The sequence below is a fragment of the Tursiops truncatus genome, chromosome 7 (assembly GCF_011762595.2).
Source record: "Tursiops truncatus isolate mTurTru1 chromosome 7, mTurTru1.mat.Y, whole genome shotgun sequence".
Taxonomy (NCBI): domain Eukaryota; kingdom Metazoa; phylum Chordata; class Mammalia; order Artiodactyla; family Delphinidae; genus Tursiops; species Tursiops truncatus.
Window position 1 is genome coordinate 23,052,818 of NC_047040.1, and position 21,384 is coordinate 23,074,201.

Consider the following 21,384-nt stretch of genomic DNA (forward strand, 5'->3'; position numbering starts at 1 on the left):
TAGTATGATAACCAGCTCATTAAGCTCTGATCAGCTGATGGCTGTCTGGCTTGAGCCATGCCATATGTGACAGTATGGTGGAGTGGAAAAAACTCTGCTATGGGAGCTGGTAGCCTGGGTTCCAGTCCTAACTTTGACAAGAACTAGCAGGGTTACCATAGAGAAGTTATTAACCTCAGTGGCAGTAGGGGTCCTTCTTGTGAGAATGAGATCACTTAATCTGATACACTGAGAGGTACAATCTAGCTTCAACAATCTGAGATTTTTGACCAAGGTTGTAAATGTAAAAGGCAAGGGAAGGAGTCATATTGAGCATAACATCTAAGAACTGTTTGGAGCAAAGTTAGTTCCTCCTTACTTAAATTTTGGCTTTTTTGAGAAGTTAGAAAATATTAAGATTTATGTGGATATGTATGTAAGTTACTCAGTTTTGCCCCTTGATTGAGACTTTTCATATCAAAGTGAAGTATTATAGTACTTAATGTCAGGAACAAGGAAATAAAATCAATAAATTCATTAATCAGGGCCATTTTGTATCTGTTTCTTTATCTTAATATTTCTGAGAGAGGCTGATAATATTTTGATCATTAAGGTTGATGAAAGGTCAATATATACCAGGGGTCAAAAACCATGGCCCATGGCTGGCTGCCTATTTTCGCAAAGAATGATTTATTGGAACACATCAATTTGTTTACACATGTCTATCGCTGCTTTCCCATGACAACAGCAGAGTTGCACAGTTATGAGAGACCATATGGTTCACAAGCCTAAAATATTTAATACCTGACCCCTCAAAAATATATTTGGATATTTGTAAGTATGCTCAGATTTTATTTATGACATTTTTTTGAGATGTGTGCTAAAACTTACAGGATAAATTCTTTTCTTTTATTTTTAAAGAAGTACTGTTTTATGCAGAAATTTTACCTGCTGTTTTCTAATGATTCTCAAAATATAAGTATAAAACATTTCTTTAAACGTTTATATTCCAAAGCCCACTATATTGACATAATCATGTTTAACTATTAGAGTAATTGCTCCAGATATAGCTCTATGACAGAGAAAAAGAGAGATTGATTTCATAAAAAAATGAAAATTATATATTATATAATGTAGTAAATTATTAAATTAAATTATATAAGAAAGTCAATAGTTTATTATGAAATATTCTCTAAAAAACATCCTCACATTAAGAAAATATTAAGTATGTTATTTTTAGTCATATTTCATTTATAGAAAGTATAACTTAAAAAGGAAATGTTTATAATTATAACATGTATATAATTCCTCCATTTTTCTTTTATTCACCTACCAATTTTTTGAAATCATTTTGTTAATCTTACAATGTCAAAAATTATAACACACACATATGATCAGTAATCCCAAATCCCAGTGTTGCTCAGTGCCTCCCATCCTCCTAGTGTTCAATTAATATCTATTTAAATTAATCCTCTGAACCCATACTTTTATATATTTTCTTGATTATTCAGTACTTCAAGAGCAATTCTGAATGGTTGTAATATCTTGGGAACATCAGTTCTCCTCCTCCAATGTTTGTGGAGGAATGTTTCACTGTCTCATACCAGGGGCAAAGTCTGAGGCCAGCCGAATCTCTCTTCCCTTTCCTGCCTAACTTCCTTTGTGGATGATTTGCTTTTCACACCCATAGCCCTAACAGTTCTTTTGCAAACACTGGAGTTCAGAAATTTCACCATGGCATGGCTTGATAGCAATTTCCATCTTAGACTTTTGTTATCCTAGTAAGTAGTTATTCTTTCACTATATCTTTATGTTTTTCTCTTCCATTTATTCTGCTTTTTTTTCTTTTTTCCCCCTTAAGAACACCAGCTATGTTTTATTTTGTCTCATTTTCCTCTACATTTAACATTTTCTCTATAATCCTTGTATCCATATATATATATATATATATAAAATTTATTTTTCATACCTGTTCTTTATAATTCTTAGTTGTGGTTATTTGTGTGTCTGTGAAGAGGGAGCAATCAAAAACCTTTATGTATGTTCTTGATTTCACTTTTTTCCTAATATTTCTCAGTCTGCTTTCCATCTGCATCTATTGTCTTATAAAATCATAATAAAATGCTTTAGTTCTTTTGATGTTCTATTTTATTATGTAAAATCAACTTGAAATATAGCATTTTGGGCTTCCCTGGTGGTACAGTGGTTAAGAATCTGCCAGTTCAGGGGACACAGGTTTGAGCCCTGGTCTGGGAAGATCCCACATGCCGTGGAGCAACTAAGCCCGTGCACCACAACTACTGAGCCTGTGCTCTAGAGCCCACGAGCCACAACTACTGAGCCTGCATGCCACAACTACTGAAGCCCGTGCGCCTAGAGCCCGTGCTCCACAACAAGAGAAGCCACTGCAATGAGAAGCCCGCGCACCGCAACAAAGAGCAGCCCCTGCTCGCCACAACTAGAGAAAGCCCGCGCTTAGCAACGAAGACCCAATGCAGCCAAAAATAAATAAAATCAAAATAAATAAATTTATTAAAAAAAGAAATACAGCATTTCTGTAATTTGACTGAAAATATAGAGGACTTTTTGTCTGAATTATTGGTAACTTTACTTATGTAATTCCTTGTGCACTGTATGATCTTCAGTGGAATTTGGTTTATATTCATTTATTCTTCAATTTTTACAATTCATCATCAGTTCTGGGTTGGTTTCTTTTTATTATGACTTAACATTATATGGGACAGCTACTTGCTAAAGATTAATGGCAAAAGGAGGGAAATTAGATTTAGGTTAACTCTAATTTCTAATCAGATTTGCTATCTTCCCAAAAGACTTCTCACTGAGTGTGTTACTGGCTTGACTCCTGAAGTTCATCTTTCCTCCACTTTTATATTTTAAAGTACGGATGTAGCTTGTTGCAAAACCTCTCAAGTCACAGGCTCTATATTAACTCTAAAGGCCCTTGTCTCCCTTACCACCCTCAACCTGCCTCACCTCCGGCAGTTTCCTTGATCTCCTTTATCCAGCAATAAAACTGTCTTGCTGGGATTTGTGCTACAATGATAAAGTAACCAGTACTCTGCCTCTCTCTCCACAACAAACAACTATAAAATGACACAAATTATATGAGGCAACTGTTTTCTGGCACTGAACTAAACACAGCACAGGATGGGAAACCTTGAGCAAAGAAAAAAATTCAAAGAGCTCCATGACCTCCCTGACTTTCTCCTTGGAAGCACTTCCCTGCTATCAAATATAGTAGTAGAACCCCAGTAGATTTGAAGTCTCACTGAGCCAAAAGGAAATGGGAATAGTTTGACCTGCTGCTATGCCTGAAATTTGCAGTGAAGGGTATGTGAGAAAAGGGAACTGCATGGGAAATGGCAGTAGTTTGCGTGGGGATTTGCTGTGAATTGTTGGCCAAGGTCTAGATGGCATTTCGACAGAGTAAGACTCTACAAGCCGTGTGGTTGAGTGCCGTACGATGATACCAGAGACCAGGAACTGTTGGAAGACACTGGACTTTAATCCCAACCAGGGTGGGTTGAGTGCTGTACAACGATATCAGAGACCAGGTACTGATGGAAGACACTGGACTTTAATCCCAACTAGAGCGGAGGGAACTCAGTAGGCACCTCAGACTTTCAGTTGTGACTACAGAAGAGCACCCACCATAGGAGTAAGGGTCAGGTTCATGAATTAAGTTCAAAATCAAAATAGACTTGTCCCTACCAAGAATAAAACTAAGCCTGAAAGGGCAAAAAATTATCTGCCTATAATTAAACAGATTGCCAGAACAGAACTCACTACCTTTTGTAGAAAGATCACTTAATATAGACTCTCTACAATTTGCTATTAACAACATCCAGCATATAATTAAAAAAAAATTGGTACACATGTGAAGAGGTGAAAAATGTGACCCATAATCAAGTAAAAAGCTCAGTAGTAGAAACAGACTCTAAGATGAATCAAATGTTGGTAATCAAAGATCAAGACTTCAACCATATATCATAAGTATGTTTAAGGATTTAAAGAAACAGTTATAATGGGTGTACAAATAGAGACTCTCAGACAATAAATGGAAACTATAAAAAAAAAGAATTGATAAGTATAACACATGAAACAAAGTTTATTGCATGAGCAAAATAGTAAGTTGGATACGGCAGAAAAAAGGATCAGTGAACTTGAATAAGATCAATAGAACATACCTAAATTGAAGAACAGAGAAAAAAATATTGAAAAACCATAGATAGAGCCCCAGTCATCAGTGGGGGTAATCGCATGGTCTAACACAGGAATAACAGGGTTTTCAGAGGTGGCGGGTAGGTGTAGAGGAGGAGGGAAAGAGAAAAGGGTCAGAACATTTTTGAAAGAATAGTGGCTAAAGTGTTCCTCAATTGGATGAGAAGTACAAATGTACAGATCCAAGAAGCTCAGGAAAATCCAAGCATAATTAAGAATAGACAGAACACACCTAAGCATATCATAGTAAAACTGCTAAAAGTAAAATCTTAAAAAAAATCTGACAGTCACAATCAATGAAAGAAACATAACATGTAGGAAACAATGATGTCAATGGCAACTGACCTCTCAACAGAAACAATAGACAGAATACAATAAAACAACATTTTTAAGGGCTGAAAACGCAATAATCAGTTAAAATACCTTCAATAATGAAAATGGAACAACTTTTCAGATAAATGAAAGCTGAGAAGATTCGTCACCAGCAGGTCTTTCCTATATGAATGCTGAAGAGAAGGTATTCAGCCTGAATGGAAAGGACACCAGATGGATACATCTGTATACAGAAAAGAATATCATCATCTGAAATGATAAATATATGGGTAAATGTAAAACATCTTTTTCTAATTTTTAAAAGATATTTGGCTAAAGTAAAGATATCATCATTGTACTGGACAGTGTTTTAAGTACGTAAAAGTAAAATACAAGACAGCAAAATCACGAAGATGGGGTAAACATGGAATTACACTGTTTTAAGGTCCTTACGTATTAGATGAAGTAGTACCATATTAACTCATTAGATTGTGATTAAAAATAATAAATTGTTGATTATTACAACAAATACTTTAATCTCAATAATACTGAATAAAAGAATCTAGATAAATATGTCTATGTATCATATAATTAAATTCATATGAAGTTCAAGAACAGACACTCTATGGTTATAGAAACCAGACAGTGTTTGCTATGGGGAGTGGGCTTTCATTAGATGAATGGGAAATTTCCTGTGGTCATAGGAATGGCCTATATCTTCATTAGTTTTAAAGGTATATACATTTGTCAAAACTCATCTAATTGAACACTTAATAAGCTGCCCGTTTCACTGTATATATTACCTTGACTAAACAATTAAAAATAAATAACACTTTTCAGAATACGTTTTCCTTCTGGCTTCACTCTCCTGGTATGTGGGACACAATAACTACTTAATATACATTTCTGTGAATAATTGAATACTTATAGTGATCCTATTCTCTTATCAAGTACATCTCCATACGTGCATGTGTCAATTGCATGTATCTTCATAGATGGATAAAGAATCTTTAATATTTGGAATAGCTATACCATTAACATATATATCTCTGTTTTCTAAAGGCATGCATAACGTAGTTACTGGGAAGTCTTTTATGTTTAATTAAAAAGGAAATATAAAGAAATAGACAAACAAAAATCCACAAAAGATTTAACAGAAAAACATGAGAGAAAATAAAACAATACAGATAACTGCATAAAAAAGATGTGTGAACAAAATCAGCAAAATATTAAAGAATGATTACTATTTCTAACCTCCTGTGAGGTATTACTGAAAGATAGTTCCACCTCTAACAAAGTTAAGCATTGCTATTTGCAAGTAGTTCATTAGTGGTAACTTTTTAAAAGGCTGTATTTATTAAATAGAATAAACCTGAATAGAATTTCTATTATTTTTTAATTGAAGCATTTCAACCTATAAATAAGTATGCTCTTACCTTAATCTTTTTTACAGACAGAATTTGCCAAAAAACTAAAAAGTCTCCTATTTGCAAAATCTGGTACTATTTTTAAGGCAAATGCAACAGTATTATAAATATGATTATACCTGTTTCATCACAATGAAGATCTAACATGTACACAGAAAATGTATAATTTAGAAATGTGTGTCCTTACATATGTGTACTATTGTGTCCTTCCATATTATGTGCACTGTGCACATTCAAAACTTATATTCAGGCTTTGTCTGTTGTCACTAAAACCCAATTTAATTATTTGGGAGTGTATTCAGTTATGGTAGTGGGATAGAGGGAGAGATTCCTCAATGATTTATTCTAGCGCTCATAGTTTCCCAAACAAAAAGAAAAAGCTGGCTCTTCATATAGCTTAAAGGAAGAAAGAACTGCTCAAGGGGGCAAGAAATCTGCTCCCAAGTCACTTGTTTAATGTGTGGGGCATTCCAGGTAGACAGGCTGAATTCTTTGCAAGGTGAAAATGGACTAAAGTGATGGAGCATGACAGCACCGCAAGGGATGGAAATTATTTGTACATTTCCATCAAAAACATAAACCCTGAAGCCTGATGCAATTTTATCTCTGTTGCTCTGTCTGCTGTTTTCTTATCATTTTTGTAGGGAGAAGTTAGTTCACAAGAAAAAGCCCTTTATTAACCCACCTCCTGCTTTTACTTCTTTATTTCCCCTTTTTTCTTCTATCTCTCTCCTTGCCCACCTTGATTCAATTTATTAGTCTGGTAACTGAAGGATGAATATTTCTCTGAATTTTGAACTTGCTATAAAACAAAGTGATCTGCTCTTCTAGAGCAAATGCCTTTTCTTTTAAAATGTATTTCCCATTTGTAACTTGTAAGAGGGCACCGTTTTAACACAGTTCTCCCTTGTGAGGCATTAAATTTTAAAGGTTTTATTTCCTTTGGTGTGTTGGCTGTAACACTATTAATATTGGATATGAAACTGTACTTTTGAAACTTCAAGCTTGTATGAACTTTCAGATCAACAAAATGTGGTTAATGGAATTATGGAACATTTACAAAAGGCAGCAGCAACATATATTCAAGTGAATATGAAGAAAAAGGGTAAAAATTTTATCTATCCTTGTTTTGAAAAAAAATACTGGAATTCATTATCTTATTAACCCTTAGTAAGACCTGAATTTTATTTTATTTCATTTTATTTATTTACTTAGTTTTTACTCTACAGGTTTATTTCAAAAATTTAGTAATTCTGGCAATTCCTTTGCTTCATAAAGAGCTGAAATCAATAGCAATTTCAGCATTCTCATTTTGTTTTACAACGCATTTCATCATTTTCCATTTGGCGGCATCTTATTTGTCCTCTTTTTGTCCCTAACCCTCTAAAAGGGCAACCCATGTCCCTACATTTTTTTTTTCATTTTGTACTTGAATGATAAAAACTCTCCTAGTTCCTTAACTTTTTACAATAAATCTTAAAACTTCCCCCATATTACTGCACCAGGCTTTAATTAGGAGAAGATTATTCCTGATCCCATCTCTTTTATTTTTTAAAAATTTGTATTGGAGTATAGTTGATTTACAATGTTGTGTAAGTTTCTGCTGTACAGCAAAGTGAATCAGTTATACATATACATATATCCACTCTTTTTAAGATTCTTTTCCCATATAGGTCATTACAGAGTACTGAGTAGAGTTCCCTGTGCTATACAGTAGGTCCTTATCAGTTATCTATTTTATATATAGTGGTGTGTATATGTCAATCCCAATCACCCAATTTATCCCTCCTCCCCTCCCCTTCCCCCCCTGGTAACCATAAGTCTGTTTTCTACATCTGTGACTCTATTTCTGTTTTGCAAGTAAAAGACCTGGATTTCAAATAGTATTTATATAATTGAGCCAACATATAATGATAACATTTATCACAAGGCTTATCTGAAATAAAAATTCTTTATGAAATACTTAAATCTAATAGGCTAACATGAGCATAAGTGAAACATATTTAAATCGTCATACTACAACTATAACATCCAAGTTGAATGAGTGATTCCTCCCACCCACTATCATATTTTTAAAAGTTTATACATAAGCTATTTTAAAAATCCATCTGAATTTCCATCTCAGTAAGGCAAAGTTCTCCAGTGACATCCAAATTTTGACTTAAAAAGTTAACATTTTAATTAGTTATTTTATATTACTCAAATAATATAAAATTCTTTATTGTGCAACAGTTTCTTTGTGAACATAAAATTCAATTGAACATTTAATGGAGGGAGTGATATTTCAATAAAATCTACCAGGGAGTATACCACAAACCCTATCTTAAAGTTCACCGTAATCTACTGTGAAAGAATAATCGATTATGTGGTCTGAGTGTCTCAGCCAGGAAAGAGCATCAATAGGCCACAACTCCTAGACAAAAAAAAATTTTTTGACAAAAACCCTTGACAATAAATACACTATCTGAGAATTACTCCCAAATGGTAATAAAACCCCACTCCACATATGTAAAGGGCAGATTCCCGTCAACCTCAAATACCTGGAATGCATCCAGCATTTGGGGAATAAAAGCAAAAGGTGAATAAATAAAATAACCATAATTTAGCTGGGGGCTTGCTCAGAGTACCCTCAAGTCCTCACTCAGACTTGTTAAATAGTCACCTGAACTGTTTTTGCAAAGGGTGTGAGCACAGGGCGGGGGTTACAGAGGCTGGAGTAGTGCCCACTGATAACAGTGAGGAAAAAGTGGACGCTCGGCAGTAAATGGCAGTAAACTGGATAATGGAAAAAATTAAAATAAAAAGACTCAATTTTGAAATGGCAAACTGAGGCAAATGAATGAAGACAAAAGCAAATAACTATATTTCAACAGTTTCTATTACATTTAACACTGTAGTTTAAGTTGATATCTATTGAACATTTATTATTCTAAGTAATTTGCACACCTTAACACTGTGAAGTGTAGTTGGCCCTCATTATTCAAGGATTCCATATATGCAAATTGCCTGCTTGCTAACATGTATTTATAACCCCCAAATCAATGCTCTGCAGGCATTCACATATGTGGGAATGCAGAGCAGCAACAAAATTGAGTCACATGACGTGCACATTTCCAACTGAGGTCCAACTAGGCCATGCTCTGCCTTCTTGTTTCAGCTCTCATAACTTAAACAGTGTCCTTTTTGCAGTCAATTGAGTGCCATCTTTTTTGCATTTGTGTGCTTTCTCTGGTAATTTTAGTGATCTTGCTGTTTAAAATGGTCCCTGAGTGCAGTGTTCCTGCAGTTAGATCAGTCTTTAAAAGAACTTTGGCTTCTAAAAATCCTAATTAAAACTATCTAATACCTTGTTTTTTATATACAAAGAAGGTCAAAAGGGTTGTTTTGAAGCACATCTTTCTTAGAAAAGGGCTTTAAAGAAAAAGGGAAATAAATTAGGTTTAAAGGTGATTGTGATCAACTTCATTAACTGTAAATTGATCAATAGATGTAACATTAAATAATTTAAACACAAAAGCCATTTCTGAAATCATCTATTTAAACTTCTCTCCAAAATATTTAAATATATTAAATTTAAACATATTAAGATCACAAGTAGCCACAGTGATACTTTAAAACTTACACCTCTTTTCCTTTCCATGTCAATTCCCCGAAAGAGATCTTAGTCAGAAACCAGATACCAGGAATGGGAAAAGTCAATGACAAAAGGCAAGATCTCTAGTCACAGAAGCATGGCTGTGGGAGAGTAGGGTTTCCAGCAAAAAAGCAAAGCAGAAAGGAGAGAAAGCGGGGCTAGAATGAGGGGAAAAAATCCTTAGAACATCCAGGGACTGGGTTGTGTGAGAAAAGAAAGTTCAATCCAGCTGTTTCCTCATACTCAGAGCTTTCATTAAAAACTCAGTGTCTTCTGATCACAAAGGGGTACAAAGCTGAATCTGTCACATTTTCCTGCTCATTTCCTTCATAGCACCAATCACTAAGTGAAATTAACTTGACTACTTATGTCATTGTACCCTCTCCCCACCATTAGCCCTGTCTAGAGTTGCACTCCATGAGGACTCTGGCCTTATCTGTCATGTTCTATGGCTGAAGAGTAGTACATAGTGGGTCCAGAACCAATAATAATTTATTATTATTAATGAAACTGCAAATCTTCATTGTTTGTGAAGAGACACCATTACCTCCCAGTATTTAACCCTCAATCCAATATCCTTCTCTTTGAACTTAATTGTCAAATATTGAATATATTGTTTAAAAATAAACTACCTGAGTTTTATGTTGATTTCAATTAGCTAAAAAGGAAAGGATTGTATGATCAACACAAATGATCCAAGAATTAATTCCCCCTGAAGGAGCTTTAGAAACTGCCAGTATTTCAGTTTTTATTTTCTCATCTAAAAGCAGAATTTAGTTAGCATAAACTTCTGATCTTAATTCACAAGCTTACTCTTAGGAATGAAAGCTTTTTAAAAGTATTAAGCTGAAAAATCTTATGTTACTATGCTTGATGGTATCAATCTGAGGATCCCATTTTTCCACTGTGTTACTTTTAAATGTCTGTAAAAATGAGTACTTTTAAATGTTTGGATTAGGATAGAACTACTGGTAAAGAAAATGTGAGAAAATATTTTAAGCCTATCAGGGAAACTTCAGTTGTGCCATATATGTTATTCATGGCAGAGAGAGGGAAGTTAGGAGTTGTGAAATGCGTCCTTCCTAGGCTTTGAGTATGAGTACCTCCACGGTTCTCTCAAACTCTGGACGTGCTTTCCCTGACACCCTTACACTTCCTTGAGGCTTTCCTAGACTCATCCTCCATGAAAACCCCACCTGAAGATAATCCATGCTGCTTGCCAAATCCCTTAGGGTATTTTCCTTTGTTTCTAATACATATTTACACTTAGTGGCTTTTCCACTTCATAATTCTTAACCTGTGCTAATGAAATGAGAAGGATGCATGAGAAGGCTTCCTTTAAACTAATATCCTCCCTCCCATTTCTCTTGGGCCCATTTCACCTGAGTGTACTGAGTGTATTTTTAATAGTTACCTTCTAAATTTTTTCATAAATACTATATAAAAACCATAATAAAGTCCTTTCTTTTTTCTTCTTACAGAAGAAGCAATTCTAATTGCAGGAATATGAGTTCATATAAGAAAATAAACAAATAAGATAGTAAGTTGGTGGGAAAATAAATATTCAGGGTCATGCAGGACCTTGTAATAACCTTTAAATTATATGATTAAGTCACTTGTCTGTATTTGGATCTGTTCTTGATTATAGAAATAATTTTGCTCTATTGATATCTTTAAACAAGGTATATCCACTTTATTTCCTATATGTTACAATTGTAATATGGAGAACAAAATTCAGAATAGAGGGCACTTAAAAGCAGCCATGAATGTGTAAGCAAATCAGTCAGATTGGTCTCAGATTCAGTGAACAGAAAGAGATACTTTAATAGTAATAATAGTAAATTACTCTCTACTTGCACCTTAGTCTTCTAAACAACTTGAAAATTATTTTCTCTTTCTGAAATGTCTATCTAAATAATAGCTGGATTATAAGAGACATGACTTCTAAAAGCATCTCATTTTTTATCTGTAACAAACTAATTAATGAAACGCTGATCATAAAGAATACCACAGGAAGGATTTGAGGTAGCAGATTTTAAAGGATATTTAAAGAATATGTTTTCTTGCCACAATTTCATTTATTCAATGGATTTTAAAGGATATTTAAAGAATATATTTTCTTGCCACAATTTCATTTATTCAATGGTCTCTACCTTTCATATTGAAACTGAAGTTCTCTCTTTTCTTGGTCATTCATCTAGTAGTCCATTAAAATATGTCACCTAAGGTGTGTTTCTCCTCTTTATTAAAATGAATTATATATTAGGGCTCACTGCATTTTACTGCCACCATTATGGCTACTCACACCTCCTCCTCATAAAATCACACAAACGCTGAACTAACTAATGCTTTTAAAGCAAACTACCTTCTGTAAAGAATATATTAGACCAAATTTGAGAAAAGACACACATGCTTTTCTTTATAACATCATATTGCACTAACTTTTCCTAACGTCCATCTGCTGTTTTTCCACCTCAAATTGATGTTAGGATCTGAATAAGTTGTTGGAAAAGTTCTGCAGGATCCTACAGATTATTATAAAGCTAATCATAATAATAATCATTGCCTTGGCTGTATGATGGAATGTCACCAACCTAAAGATGAGGTTCATAAACAAAACGCCATTTGTAACCCTCATTTACCGTGTGCTTTTTACCTCTCATACTTGACGTGTTCAAATCAGGGACAGAACTTTGTAGTGAGGACCCATATACAAATACAGTAAAGTGGCCAGCTTAATATATGGAAATGCCATTTTGTTTCATGAGGTTATAAATATGTCCTATTGTGTCTTTATATTTTATGACCTCTATTTTATTCCTTGGTAAATTTATATATGACATATCCAATCAAGAATTTAAAACTAACAGCATTTCCATAAAGAAACATAAACTATTTTTTTTTTTTTTTACTATATTTCACCTTTGGATTCAGGATCTTTCTTAAATAAAACCTGGAATTTACATGAGAAAATATTGTTTTCCTATTAAGCATATATTTCTTAAAGAGTGATAGAGATATATATGGAATCAGTACTTCTTTCACTTAAACTTGGATTTCCCCTGCTTTTCTGGCCTGGACCTGGAACTGGACTCAATACGGGTTCAATTTCCAGAATAGAAATTGGGATTGAATACTGTATATGGTCGTAAGGCAGTGCCATTAAAATTATGCTTTAGGGTATTTAGTTTTTATTAAGAACAATCATAATCAACAAATTATTTATATTTATGGAAATATAACAGTCCTGTTAAAATTACTTGATCCATTCCACTGAATCATATAAATATGGCAATATCTTCTGTACTATGTGATTGGTTCATTGATCTTGAGGCTTTCTGCTCGGAGGAGTGGGTCTATGTGTCAATCCCAATCTTCCAATTTATCCCTCCCCCTACCCTTACCCCACAGTAACCCTAAGTTTATTTTCTATATCTGTAACTCAATTTCAGTTTTGTAGATAAGTTCATTTGTAGTCTTTTTTTAGATTCCATATATGAGCGATATCATATGATATGATATTTGTCTTTTTCTGTCTGACTTACTTCACCAATAAAAATTTTTCAAAAAATACATAGCTTTCACACTCAGGAAGACAAAGTTAAAATGAGAAATTTTACCTGCGATGTGATCTTAAATGACAAAATCTTACTGAGCCTTCCTATCTCTTTCAGCAAAGAGTGGAAAAGAGAACATACATCTCAGGGTTGTTGTAAGATTAAGTGAGATAATATATAAAAAGCCTATAGTACTGGCTAGAAACATACCTATTTTTCCCAACAATTAGCATCGTAAACTATGAAGAATGTAGAATAACAGAATGACAAATTAGGTTGTGAAAATAAAAATCAAATTAGACATCTTACACCTGACCACACCTTTGTAAACGGCCTCTTCATTAAATTCTCTTGCCTCTTAAAAAAAATAATAATAAAATAAAATGCCAAAAAAAGAGTGGGTCTAAAAAGACTTCCTCACAAATTGCAAAATTAAATAAATATGTCTTCTATATAATTCTGTCCTTTGGGTGTTAGCAGCAGCTGTTCCCTGCAGGGTGTCATTCTCTGTAAACTGTCTCTTAGTCTCATGATGAGCATACTCTTCTGTTTAAATGAGGCAGTGAAGTAGCTCAAACTCTGCTTGCTTCAAGCAAACATGATCTGCCTGTGCTTGTGCCTGTTACTTCTTAGCTCATTATGTTGCTGTTAGTTTAGCTTGAAGTATTTTGTTCATCCTTTGGGTATGGCCACCTTCCTTCAGATCGCCACATAACTGTTTTCTCATTTCAGGTGCCATCCATTTTTATTACATGACTGGTCAGCGCGGCTGAAAGGTGATAAGGATGACTTATATTCCCATTAGACATCTGTACTGTAAGGCCAACTTTTATATGACTTTGTTTTATCATTTGTATATAGCATCATTTATACATGACAGAAATATCAATCGATGCATATAAATGTGTCAATTATTCTTGACAAATCTTGATTTCAGGCTTATATAATTAACACTTCTTATGTTCAGCTAAATAACTTATTACACAATTTTTTGTCCCCCATAGTTGGTACTAGTTTGTTTAATTACTTCATACAGTAATTCTTAATTCTATGGAATCTATGCATTGAAAAACAAATATATTTAATGCTCCATCTATTATACAGAAAGAAAATAGATAATAATTTTTAAAGTCAATGTATTTTGGCCTAACTCTGCAAAGAAATAAATAGCAAGTAATTTGTAACAAAATATTGTGTTTTTTAAAGTGTAAATGCTTAGGCTCAACTACATTAGGAGACATAAGCATGGAACCAGAGGCTCACATCTATGGAATTGCCATGATCGTGACTGCCATAAATGCAAACTGTTAAGGTGTGCTGTCTAGGAGAACTCAAACTCAAGTGGCCTTACTCCCACTGAGGTAATTTTATGCAATGGTAGAACACTCTTGGTCATGTTTCAATACAAATTTAGTTAAATATTCCCTTGATTTACAAAGTAGTTGAATTCCTGAAAAACAATATATACTAAAACTTTGTAAACGATGCTTTGGTTTATTTTCAATGTGAAATTGGTTCTAGGGTAAAAATAAAAATTTAAAAGGATTATCAACAGGCTTTTTCTTTCAACTTCATGAATATATATAGGGGAATTTGGAAGTCATGAAGTACACAAAAAATTTGTTCATTACGTAGACTGTCCTACTCAGCAAGATGTACGGCATGCCTGGCCCCAACAACTTCAGTCCCCATGAATCACTGAAATAAGAAAAAACATTTTGTGATTTACCAAAACATCCCTTTGGGAGTTGCACTGCTCACCGTGCTGGTGAACCACTGACTTAATGATTAGGTTGAGTTTATCATGTGTTCTTACTTCTCAATGCATTGCCCAGAAAAGACTGAAACCAAAGCATTGAAGATTCCAAGAAAGCCAATTCTGTATTTATTATTGCTCTCCTTTACATCACTTTAAAATATAAACTGGTTGCAGCTGGGTGCTTGACTCATGGCTGTCTCAGCTCCAGTAGTAGGAGTACCAGGAGAAGTTGGCAAAGCAGCAGGAGATAAGTGAGCATTACCAGTAGGACCAGGATGTGGGAAATATATGGAGTCAGATGAAGAAATGAATGTGAGGATGGTAAACCAAAGAAAGGTGAGAACAGCAGGATTTAGGGAAAGAAGAATCTGGGAAAACCCTCCACCTGCTGCCATCCCTATAAGGTACTGCTTTTGTTGTTTCCATCATTCAAGCTCATCATGGAGAAAATGGGTTATGTAACAAAATTCCACAGTTGTTTTAAAATTTCCATATAGAGTATTTTTTTGAGGGACTTCTTAGAGAAATGGTGAATGAATAGATTGCAAAAAAGTAATTAACCTCTCAGTTTCTAATATGATCTTTCCCTACCGCGTAACTCGAGTATTTTGGCTAAAGGAAATTTATCACCTGTATTCAAATATAATAATATTCAAATGTAAATATAAATCACATTTCTAGACATATTATTTTATTTTTATATAAACTTCAATTGGGGACCATATATATATATCATTTATACCACTTATCTGTCTATCAAGGCAATAAGAATTTGATTATTCCCATCAGGAATGATTTCTGCTAAAAGTCATATCTTACTTGGACACAATGGTCCAGATATGACTGTTCTTGGTTGAAGTCAACTATGAAGACGTGAGAATTAGTTGAGTCATGTGGAGTAGGTATTTCTACTAAGGGCATGCTCAAATGAATTTATTAAATTGGAGCTTTAGAAACAAGAGAATATTTTTTAAAAATAGAACACCCTATGATAACATACCAAGTGATAATGCAAATGTAGATACAGTGCAATTGACATTTGCTTTTTCTCCTGCAACCTGGGCTAGATAAAGCTCTTATCTTCTATATGGTAGCTTGGAAGGGATATGGAGAAAAGGATAAGGATAGCCAAGCAAACATTACGGAACTCTCAGAAAATGAGAAAGCAAAAGAGGCATACTGTGTCCTCAGTTTCCGCAGGCCAAATCTACAGAGACTGAGTCCACAAAATAAGCACTAACTGGGGAATCATTCTCACTGTCCTAGTAGTTTCAGCCCATTATTGAATCCAGTATCATCTCTGTACCCAGCATAAATTTGGATACAGCATTCAAACCCCTACAATTGCTGGCATGCTAGCTGAACAGCCCTATCTTGGCTATTTTAATAACTGCAATAATAGGACCCCCTGCTTTACACAATTGAATTACTTGTACGCATTTACAAAAAATATTTCTGGGATTTTTCTAGGAATTGCATTCAACTTGCATATCAATTTGTAGAGAATTGACATCTTTATTATATTGAGTCTTTTAAACCATGGAGATGGTCTGTCTCTCATTTATTGAGGTCTTCTTGGATTTATTTCTTTAGTATTTTGTAATTTCAGCATTTAGATTTTGTACTTTTTAAAATTCATACCAATGTATTTCCATTCTTGGAACTATTGTGAATAGGTTTTTAAAAAGTTATTGGTACAACTGTACATTGCTATTATACAGAAATAAGATCGTTTTTATTTGTTGACCTTATATTCCACAATTTTGTTGAACTTTATCCCACAATTTTAATATGTTGTGCCTTTATCCAATCAGATTATTTATAATTCCCCTGTGATTTATTCTCCTTTGACCCTTGAGATATTTAAAATGTTTTTAATTTCAAAATATTTGGAGATATTCCAAATATCTTTCTGTTACTGATCACTAATTTAATTCAGTTTTGTACCAGAAATACACTCTGATTTAAATCATTAAAAATGTATTGATCAAAAAAAAGATTTAAAGAAATGTATTGATCTTGTTTTATGGCCCAACATACAGTCTATCTTGGTGATGTTCCATGTATATTTAAAAGGAATATGTATTCTGCTGTTGTTGGGTGGAGTGTTCTATAAATCTCAATTAGGGAAATTTGGTTTGTATTGTTTTTCAGGTTCTCTATATCTTTACTGATTTTCTGTCTATTTGTTCTGTCAATGACTGATAGCATGCACTTGTATGAATGACCGCGGTTTATATAAATGGGTGGCACTTATCCCACTACTTATCTATTTGTATCTTACAGTACAATCATCTCAGTTCCCTATGTTTATAATCCCTTTCTTCTCCCCTTTCAGTTGGCTACTTCTTGACAGTGTAAAATGTATGTACTTTAAAAATAGAGTGTTTCCTCCCACCCTAGAAAATTTTTTACAATTTGCTCAAAATAGATACAGTTCCTCTCTTATGGCATTTAGCACAGCATTCCTTGCTTATGTATTGTTGTTAACGTCATTTATTCAAATTTAAGGACTTTGTGGTTAAAGAATGTGAATATATTTTAAAATCTGTACAGAGCTCAATATTGTCCTTCTTCACAATGTCAAATACATGCTTAATTGAGAAATTAAATATCAGCCAAGTGGGAAGAACTGGAATTGTCCAGGATTATAATTCTAGTCTCAGACAAAAGCCAGAGAGTTAAGACAGGAAGATGAACAGGGGCATATTAGTTTATGAAAAAGCATGGACCAAAAACAAGGTACTTGATCCAAAATTCAACCTGCCTTCTCCTGCAGGTTGGTGAGGCTCTGTGGTGCTAGTACAGATCCAGTTCGGTTAAAAATGAGGGTGGTCAGCAGTGGGTGTGACAGAGAAGTTTGGAATTATCATGGCTGAGTAGAAAGGACAGGGTTCAGGGTCAGGTCAAAGGAGGCTAAATATCAAGCTGCAATCTAACCTCTAGCATATGGTAGGAGTTCAGACTACATTGAATGAATGAATGAATGAATAAATGGGTGATGGATGTATGAATATAATTCATGACCAATTAACAAGACAATCATGACCTTGAACAAATGGACTTTAGATGTTCTTCTATTTCCTCCCACTGGCATTCCCATAAAGGATAAGTATGATCAGATCTCAGGATCAATTTAAAACAAATAAACTTAAAAAAGTTTTTGGATACTTTCTTAGATTTTTTAATAATAGCTGGGGGCAGAAAAATTGACTAGAAACTGTCTTCATTTAACTGGCATTATTAAACAGACAAATGCTTATGTTTTATTAAACTGCTATAGTTATATACATGGTCTAGTTTCTTTTTCCCAATTTCACAAGTTATAGAAAGGATTTACTAAAGAAATATGAAAACTTGAGCATTTCTTAAATTAAAGATTTTTGGCAATTGTTGGCAACAAGTTTTATAAACTACTTTAATCATATTTTTGTAAGATGTTTTAATACTTTATAGAATTATTTTCAATAGCATCAAAAACATACTTAGAACTTATGCTACCCATAGGTTTTAATAAATTGAACCCTGTTTTTCAAACTTTTTTCAGACACAGAGATTTTGTTACAAAAGAAAAGTGTTCTTCAAAGACACTTTGTGTTACACTGAAAAACAACCAAAAACTGGTTGACATGGATATAAGGGACTCACTTTTTCATTTATTCATTCATTATGTACTTTTTGAGCACCTCCATTTTTTCTGTATTCTAAGCAGTGGGACATATCAGTATACTTCTGATAAACACTCATAAAGCTTTCCTTCTTGTGTTTGTGTGTGAGAGAAAATAAACAAATAAATATTTAAGATATCCTACTGTGGTAACCTCAATAAAGGAAAATAAAAGTAGTTGAAGTTATTATTTAGGTAGGTAGTCAGGGACGTTCTCTCTGACAAGATGAATCATGAGCAGAGAGTTGAATGAAGTGAGGGAATAAGCCATGTAGATATCTGAGGAAGTGATGTCCAGGTGGAGTAAGGTCACTGAGGCATAGAGGCCAGTGGCTTCTGGACTGGAGTGAGAGACAGGGAGAGTGGGAGCATATGGCATCAGTGGAGCAGGAGGCCAACTCATATAGGGCCTTAGAACCATGGTAAGGGTGTGGGTTTCCTTCTCCCCTTATTTGTCTCATCAAAGCTCTATTAAAAGCACCTTCTCGTCCGCCTGCCGATGCAGGCGACACGGGTTCGTGCCCCGGTCCGGGAAGATCCCACATGCCGCGGAGTGGCTGGGCCCGTGAGCCATGGCCACTGAGCCTGCGCGTCCAGAGCCCGTGCTCCGCAATGGGAGAGGCCACAAGAGTGAGAGGCCCGCGTACCGCAAAAAAAAAAAAAGCACCTTTTCAAAACACCAGTGGTTCCATGGAACATAGTTTAAAATGGCGCACAATGATAATCAAAGTGTAATAGAAGATGCTCGAACTAAGATGATTCACTGACTTTCCATGTACCAAGAGATGTGATGGGTTTTAGAGACAGTGTTCTACAGGACAGACAAGGCCCACGGTGGAGCTTGTTGACTAGACTGAAGGACGTATGAAACTGGTGGTGCTAGAGAGTCATGGTGAGCTTCACTGTCTAGTCATCCAAGTTCAAAGGACACAAAGAAAGCTTTGATCAGTTACATACTTTTTATATATTGGATATATTTGTACACATATTCACACATATGTATATATATATGCATGCATGTATATATGTAAACACTGCCAAGAATTTTGTTCCCATAAATCATAAATGAGGTTTAGTCCTGTATACAATGTCAATTTGAAACATATTAGGAAGAACCTCAGCAATAAGTTCTGTAACCAGCAATTAGATTTTTTAGTCAGTTGACAATATTCATGTAATTGGATTTGCTAGAATAACATATCAATTATCTAAATCATTTTCATTCATGCATAAAATGATATAAGCAGCATTTACTTCTCTATTGGAATTCCAGCTAGAATGTGGAGACAGTGCTACACTAGTCACAAAATCCCCCAATCCTGGGATTGATCTCTCTCAGTTCCATTCAATCCTTTTACTTCATTGTCTCTTCTGCTTTTGATGTATGTGATATGGGTGGGAGTTTATAAGTTGTATGTTTGTTCTAATGTCACTATAATAATATTACTATGATGCCCTATGCTTAGGAACCTAAGGTAATGTCTTTATCATTTTCTATTCTACATTACACTCTAAACACTGGAGGATAAAAAAAAAATGGATGTCAAGGGCTTCCTCAACTCCCCCTATTGCTTGGTACATAATAAATATTGTTTACTAATGACAAATAAGCCAAATAAATGATGTAATAAAGCTTTGTTGATACTAAAGAGAAAGCACTTTATTTGAGGGAAGTTTGAAAATACTGGTTCAAAACTCATTCTTGAAACTAACACACCATTGTAAAGCAATTATACTCCAATAAAGATGTTAAAAAAAACCAGAACTCATTCTGTTTCTAGAAGGTGAAGTAATTGGTGCCCACAGATTCTTCTTTCATAGAATATCATAGGCCTTTCAAAATATCTTCACAATTATGTTAAATTTGATTCTAATCTATGGACTATAAGAGGCTTTATAAAAGTTTTCATTATGTTAAGCAAATCTTTTGATACAGGCCACCTAAATCATGGGTAAATAGTTAAAAAGAAACCAAGGATGGCAGCAGCAGAGTTTAGCATAAAGTAGTACTTGAAACTGTCATGCATTATTATTACTATTATTACCATTATTATTGTTGAAAAACAAACTACCTCAAAACTGTCTTAATGAAGCCTGAACTGGATCATTCTAAACTTGTTACCTGATCATCAATGCAAAATACCAAACTTTCAAGTGACTTTTAAATGACTGATATATTTAGCATTTCCAACTAATTTTACCAATCCTAAATCTACACAACAGGGTACTAGAGTTCCTTGTTTTAAACCATAAGCAAGAAATTATAAGCTTAGGTCTTCATTAAAAAATTATTTCCTTAAGTTTGAAATTTTCAATAGCAGCAATTAGTATTTAGTATTTATTATATTCTACATCATTGCTCACAAAAGCTTAGAATTTATAGAAGACAATGTGATTTAAAGTAAATATTTAAGATTGCAAATTTTGTTAGGAGTGATATTTTGGACTGTAAGAATTCCAGATAACTATTATAGTAATAATAAAAATTGTTAAAATAATGATACTATTAAAATACATTTTTGCAACTTTTCTATGACTTACCCTCTCATTAAAAAAAAGTACTGTTCTCAATTAACTGATTAAAAGCAAAGCAAAGAATCTGTGATTTTTCCAAATTCCACATAAGTTAACTTTCAGCTGTCACATTTTGCTCAGTCATTTTGTGTTCTTATGTTGTCAAAAGTATGAGTCAAACACACTGTTATTCTGTAATCTTGAATGACCCACACCATGTACATACTCCTTCCTCCCTCTCCCTCTCTCTCTCCCTCAGACGTACACATACGCACAAACACATGCACGCTAGA

General features: G+C 34.1%; 1 protein-coding gene across 1 annotated transcript in view; it reads right to left on the reverse strand.

Annotated features, from left to right (window-relative positions):
* SPAG16 (sperm associated antigen 16) overlaps positions 1 to 21,384 on the reverse strand; it is an 869,771-nt gene that overhangs the window by 369,467 nt on the left and 478,920 nt on the right. The window lies entirely within an intron of this gene.